This window comes from Loxodonta africana, chromosome 19 (assembly GCF_030014295.1).
Source record: "Loxodonta africana isolate mLoxAfr1 chromosome 19, mLoxAfr1.hap2, whole genome shotgun sequence".
Lineage (NCBI taxonomy): Eukaryota > Metazoa > Chordata > Mammalia > Proboscidea > Elephantidae > Loxodonta > Loxodonta africana.
The window spans coordinates 26,532,318-26,538,317 of NC_087360.1; the positions used below are offsets into that span (position 1 = coordinate 26,532,318).

General features: G+C 45.2%; 1 protein-coding gene across 7 annotated transcripts in view; it reads right to left on the reverse strand.

The window, feature by feature from the left end:
- MTMR3 (myotubularin related protein 3) overlaps positions 1–5,736 on the reverse strand; it is a 202,795-nt gene extending 197,059 nt beyond the window's left edge. For 5 of the 7 annotated variants that reach the window (XM_064272486.1, XM_010598748.3, XM_023559250.2 and 2 more), the window contains exon 1: positions 5,658–5,735. The gene's annotated coding sequence lies outside the window, so the exon portion shown is untranslated. Of the gene's footprint in view, positions 1–5,657 lie in introns of all 7 variants that reach the window. The other 2 variants (XM_064272488.1, XM_064272487.1) reach the window with 1 other exon arrangement.
- Positions 5,737–6,000: the final 264 nt, after the last annotated feature.

Below are 6,000 nucleotides of genomic sequence, written 5' to 3' on the forward strand. Positions count from 1 at the left end.
AACACTTCAGCATACAAAAGTTTCGCAAATTAATACTTACTTTTACCGTATGTAATGAATTGATGACCTATACTATGTCGATTTCATTACCCTATTATGGTGCCACCTGCCATTTAAAAAAGAGAAAGTCCTGAAATTTAACACAGCGATGTGCTAAACTCCTTACCCTATCACCTTCCCCCACCACTCCAAAATAACAAAATGAGTGAATAAACTAACAAGTCTATTCCAAGCGCAGACCTTGGCACAAATGTGAGGCATCTCAGATCCCTCTGAAGTTCCTGCAACACTGTGACTATTCCTACTGGCAGATGGGATGCAAGTGCTAAAAGGTCTCTGCGGGCATAGCACAGAAGTAGAAACCTCTTCAGCTGCCGTATCATTGGCATTAGCAAATTTTGTATTTGACAGCATGTATTAGGTTTAACTCTATTCCACACATCTGACTCTTCGAGAAAATAAAATAGAAGTCTTAAACCATCTCCTCACATTTTAAGATTGACTTTCATACACACCGTTTTATCTGATTCTACCTGACGGCCCGTGAGATAAGTGAGAAAGTAGCTCTTCCTTATTTTACTAATGAGGGAACTGAAGCTCAGATGGGTTATGTGGTTTGACAGAAACATGGCTAATGAGGAACACAACCCAGGCTTGAACCCAGAACTTACTAGTCTTTCCATGTTCACGTTACAATTTTCACTTTCAACACCTGGTACAAAAATGAACTTAAAAGCCATATTAAGTTTCAAGATACAGAGTTGGCAATGATGATGGGAAAGGCAATATCAAATATGGGTGAAGTCAGCACAACTTGACCAAGGTAAATAAAGACATTAAAAAGTACCCAAGAAAAAGGGGCAATTCCATTAAATGCTATAACACATACAATTTTGCAACAACAGTAACAACAACCAAAAAATATGTGTGGTTACGTAGGTAGATATGGATGCATATACGTGTATAGGAAGGCATATGCAAGTAAACACACGTGCATGTATGGGTGTATCCATAGGCATATGTATACACACATTTGTGTGTGCTGCATATATATCCATATATATAACAAAGCACATCCAAACCCATTGCCATCGAGCTGATTTCAACTCATAGCAATGATTCACAGCAACCATACAGGACAAGGCAGATCTGCCCCACAGGTTTTCCGAGCCTACAAATCTTTACAGAAGCAGGCTGCCACATCCTTCTCCCACAGCGCGCCTGATGGGTTCAAACCTCTGACCTTTCGGTTAGCAGCAGAGCTGTTTTTAACCACTGAGCCACCGGGGCTCCTTACAAAGCACATACGGGCCACAATTACAAAGGCTTCCTAGACACATCCCAACAACTCACAGGACTGGTTTACTGGATTAAAAGGTTGAGGACCATAGTCTTAGGGGACAACATAGTTCATGAAGATAATGTTCTACATCCTAGTTTGGTGAGTAGTGTCTGGGGTCTTAAGAGCTCGTGCAGCCATCTAGGATACAACTATAGGTCTCTACTCATATGGAACATAGAGAATGAAGGAAATCAAAGGCTGAAAGAAGAAACTAGTCCACAGGACTAATACCCCACACTAACCACAAACTCTTCAAACCTGAGACTAGAAAAACTAAATGGTGCCTGGCTACCTCTACCAACCGTTCCAACAAGGGACACAATAAAAGGTCCTGGATAAAATGGAAGAAAAATTAACAAAATTCAAATTCCAAAAAAAAAGACCACACCTATTGCACCGATAGAGTCTAGAGGAACCCCCACAACTACCATCCTAAGACACCCTTTGAACTTGGAACTGAAGTTATTTCTGGAGGTTACCTTTCAGCCAGATAAGAAATTGGCTTATAAACTAAACAATATCACCTGTGAGTAATGTGCTCCCTTAAACAATCAATCAACTATATGGGATCAAATGGCCAACATTTGCCCAAAAGCAAAGATGAGAAGGCCAGGAGGCGAAGGAAACCTACATCAATGGAAACAGAACAAACAGAATGGAAATAATGAGAATGCCGACACATTGTGAAAATTGTAACCAATGGCACCAGAACAATTTGTATAAAAACTGTTAAATGGGAACCTAATTTGCCGTGTAAACTTCCACTTAAAACGCAACAAAAAAAAATTTTTTAAGTGATGATATAAGCGTATCGGTATTGATATCATAAAATTTGCATTAAAAATAGCAATGAATGTCATCAATTTTGGTAGCATCTAAAAATTACCAGGAATCGTAGTCAATTCAGTATGGACTTGATCTCATACTGTGTCTTAAATTGAAGTTTCACTGATTATAAAAAAAAAAAAAAAGTACATATAAATTCACCATGTATAATTACAGAATTGGGTGGTCTGTAAGACACATCTATTGCACAAACTTCCTCCAACCCATTCTTAGTCTTGTGGCTTCACACCAAATTATGAAGTTCCCTATGTGAAACTCAATTTGATTTCAACACTATGTGAATTACAACAGCATAAGCATGTTGTTTCTGCACAGTACTTGCAACATGCACTTCATTTCCAGAGCACTTTTGGACAATGTTTAAAATTCATAATCTAAAAGCAGAACTCAAGTCGGAATGTGTGTGTGTGTGTTTTAACAAAAAAGGTACATCTACCTATGAGATGAGTACCAAAAAACATAATTACAAATTATTAAAGATTTACAGAATCAGGCTGGAGAGTATAGGCCCTTAATGGTGCATACGAGGAAAGTGAAGCCCAGAGAAGTTAAGTGACATTCCCAACAGTACTCACATAGTTAATGACACAGATGGAATCAGAATCTAAGTCTACCTGCCAGAGCAGAGCTTCTCATTATTCCGTACTGCTTCTGCATTTAATAAAGTGTTATCTTAAAAAAAAGTCACTACATATATAAAACTAAGACACATTTAACACAAAAAAAACTATCGGAGAGGACAGTGTGCGATAACAGACTTTAGAAAACAGAATCTCTTGAAAGAATCTCAAAAGTTCTAAATCCCATGTATTGAAAACTGGCCCTTTTATCCAATGCAAGGTGTAAACCAGCTTTTAATAACTCACGCTATTATCAATCACCATAACTGTTCTTTTCTCCGTCTCAATACTATTCATTAGTCAACAAATACCTGAAGACCTAGTATACACTGGGAACTTTGGTAGGTACTGGGAACACCCAGGAACAAAACAGATATGGCATTCTTTCTGTCTCTTGTACTGGATAGCTGGATGCAGTTCTCTAAAAAGACTACTCCATGATTTAACAGCGTATTTACCATACTCCTTCACTACACTACACAACTGTAACAACACTTTCTTCAGCCGCTTCCAAACTTTTAACAACCCTCACCACACCCCTCTGAAACATGAATACTCCCTTGGTAACTCAGCATTCCATTTTACCACAGACGGTGTTAACCAGGACAACAGCAGATTTAAAAACTGACTTCACTCAAGGCCTGGGGAAAATTTCAAGAACTTTCACAATCTGGAGTAAATCTTCCTGGTACAGTAACCCTAGTTTCAAATGACTGCTCACTCGTCCACCCTGTCTTGCACTTTTCTAGAACCTGAGTCAGATGGTTAGAGAACACAGATGCTGGGATTTGGGGAAGCACCTTTGATGGAACCCTTTGTGAATCAGAAGCAGACTTACTATCTTTCCCTCTCTGCTATTTTCCTGTGGATTCTGTGATATATCTCTGAATATACTACCTCCAAGTCAAGGAGCATCTAATTTTATCAAGTGTGTTCCTCAAGACTTTTGCACAAATAACTTTTGGCAACAAACTTGTTCCCCTACTTACATCCATTATAGTTTAAGAGATGCTCAATTTTCAAGTTTCTCAGGCTTTCCTTTCTTTCGTACTTCCCAAATTCTTAACGATCTATAAACAATTAAAACACTCTCAGAAGTAATTAATGGGAATTGTTTGGAATATCAAAGGTGACCTAACACAGTTCACGAACCTGGCTGACCGAAATCATTAGGGAGCTTTGTTAGGCTGGATTCCCAGGCCCCACCCTGAGATTTGAATTCACTAGGTTCTGTATGGAGCCCTGGTGGTGCGGTGGTTAAAACTTCGGCTGCTAAACCAAAAGGTAGGTAGTTTGCATCCACCAGCCGCTCCGTGGAGACCCCATGGGGGTAGTTCTACTCTGTCCTATAGGGTCACTATGATTTGGAATCGACTCAACAGCAACGGGTTTGGTTTTGGTTTGGTTGGGTCCTGCATGGGTCCCAGAAATCAGCATTGTAGATATTCATAATATTTCCAATGACTGGCCTTTAGCTGGCAATCACTATTCTCAAGAATCTACCACTGACCTAAAGAACCTAGGAGCTAAGAAAGTTGGGTTCTCCTATGGCTTGTCATTAACTAACTACAAGTGGAGCTGCACCACCATGCTGGTTATTTGAACTGCTCCAGGTCATTTGAAAACGAGGGAGGTAACGCGAGCTGAAAAGGGCCTTCAAAGGCAGCCAATCTAAAAATTCTAGCACCCTCCAAATATAGTCAGGGGCCCTAGAAGGGAAGACTTTCTGCATGCCTCCAACACAGCTTACTTGGTCTCGGTGCAAAAACAACACAGATCATGTGTCTTGCCCTACTGAAACAGCCTTGAATCTGAAAGGGGAAGGTCCCCGTCAAAACCCCCATGGATAAATCACAAACATTTTACATTCAAAAAAAAAAAAAAATCACCTCGTATCATTTAACCCCGGCCTCCAATGGCACCACCATTCACATTATGAGAAAAGTTAAACCTCAACAAGAAAAGTATGGACACTTATTTGGTTTTTTGGTTTCGGCTGTGAAAAAAAAAAAAATGTCAGATAACAAAGTGGATGGCAACACACTAGAACAGTAACAATCTTGGCCTCAGTCTGGAAAAGACACCTGAACATCAATACCTAGCAGCGGCTCCTATGCACAGCTGACAAGCGAGATTATGAGACCCCAGAACCGCTGATAAAAGTAGCTATATATTTAACCTACAATTTTGAGGTAAGTTTTCCAGCCCAAAGTACGCCCAACAACACACGAGATGCAATACCTGAAGAAGCACAGTTTCTGCTTGAGAAATAACACTGTAACCTTCTGCGAAATTCTTTGCCCAGTGTTCCCCGAGCTTCCTCAAAGGCCCCGCACCATCCTTCCCACCCAAGATGTCCTGCGGCCCAGTCAGCGAGCCACTCCTCCTTCCCACAAGGCCTGGGCCCGCACCGCTCGTCCCGGGGCCGCCGGCCCCCGACTCCTCGCCACAGTGAACCCCCGCGACCCGGCCGGGGGAGAGGGGCGCACACGCACCTTCCCAGGGTCCTCGGGCATTTGCCAGGCGCTCGGGGGGTGCGGGCAGGGTGCGCCCCACACCCTCGGCCCCACTGGCCGGTCCCCGCCAGGTCCGGGAAAGCCTCCCAGGCCCGGGACCCCGCCTCCTCCGCGCCGAAGGTCCGGCGGAGCCCGGCCGCTGCGCTCCCACTCCCCGCACCTCCCTCTGGCGGCAGCGGCGGCCGCCCGGGACGCCCCTCTCTGGACACCGCACCCGCCCCCAGGACCCCGCGAGCCACCGCCTCCTCAGAAGGTGACAGCCCCCGGGCCTAGGCCCGCCCCTCCTCCAGCTCCTCCTCACTCCCTGAGGAGACAGGGGGGTGGGCTTCTTACCGGGCGGCAGGACATGGCGAAGCCAGCCACCGCACGGCCTCCTCCGCCACCCCACGAGGCTCCCCGCCAGGGCCGGCGGGGGCAGCGCCTGGGCCGCTGGAGCTTCTCGTCCGGCTGCTCCTCCGCCGCCGCCGCCGCCGCTGCCGCCGCCTTCTCACAACCACAACAACATGGCGGCAGCGGCCACACAGAGCGCGCTCCCGACGCGGAGCCGGGCCGCGAGCGGGGGCGCGCGCGCACGCTTAGAACCTCAGCCGGCGGCAGGGAAAAAGGGGGTGGGCCGCCACGGGCGGGGCGGGGCGAGGTCCCGTGGGCCACGCCCCGGGAGGTGGGCGGAGCTACG